General features: G+C 45.5%; 1 non-coding gene across 1 annotated transcript; it reads left to right on the top strand.

Moving 5' to 3' along the window:
- The first annotated feature begins 265 nt into the window (after nt 1–265).
- On the top strand, nt 266–455 carry LOC140403086 (U2 spliceosomal RNA). Its single transcript, XR_011938251.1, has one exon. It is a non-coding gene; the product is annotated as a U2 spliceosomal RNA (small nuclear RNA).
- Nucleotides 456–688: the final 233 nt, after the last annotated feature.

The following is a 688-nucleotide window of genomic DNA, read 5'->3' as shown; positions in this document are numbered from 1 at the left end:
TGCTTCTGAACGCGGACATCAAGCTTCTTGCCAAAGTGGTGGCTTTTCGGCTGGAACCTTTCCTCCCAAATATTACCGCGGTGGATCAGAAAGGTTCGTAATGGGTCAAGAGTTGACGGGCAATATATGATCCCTGTTAAATGTTATCATTTCCCCCTCCGTGGTGCACGAACAGGAGGTGATGTCATCTCTTAATGCTGAAAAGAGTGGGAGTTTTATTCGAGGTTCTTGTAAGTTTGGTTTTAAGCACTAATTCATTTCATGGAATCTTTCTCGGCCTTTTGGCTAAGATCAGTATAGTATCTGCTCTGCCTCTTGGCTCAGATCTGGTATGTCTCACTTGTGGGAAACATGAATTGCATTCAATTTGAATTTAAATTGATTTTTCGAGCAGGCCAGAGGCTCGGTTAGGGGTTCGCCTCTGTCACACTCTGAGCCCTGGCTTTGTAACTCCGAAAAAGTGATATAAATATGTAAAATATATTTCGCGGGTTCGTCTATAGCATGAACCCTTCCCCCCCATTCCCAGTGTTCATCCACACGCCTTTATCTCTAATTACCTTCCTCTGTGTCGTGGTATCATAGAATCATAGAACGTACAGTGCAGAAGGAAATCTGCACAGGCTCTTGGAAAGAGCACCCTCCTTAAGCCCACACCTCGATCCAACCCCCTTAACCCGGTAGCCCC

Source organism: Scyliorhinus torazame, chromosome 26, assembly GCF_047496885.1.
Source record: "Scyliorhinus torazame isolate Kashiwa2021f chromosome 26, sScyTor2.1, whole genome shotgun sequence".
Lineage (NCBI taxonomy): Eukaryota > Metazoa > Chordata > Chondrichthyes > Carcharhiniformes > Scyliorhinidae > Scyliorhinus > Scyliorhinus torazame.
The sequence above is the reverse complement of the archived record's forward strand: the minus strand, read 5'-3'. Positions and strand labels throughout refer to the sequence as shown.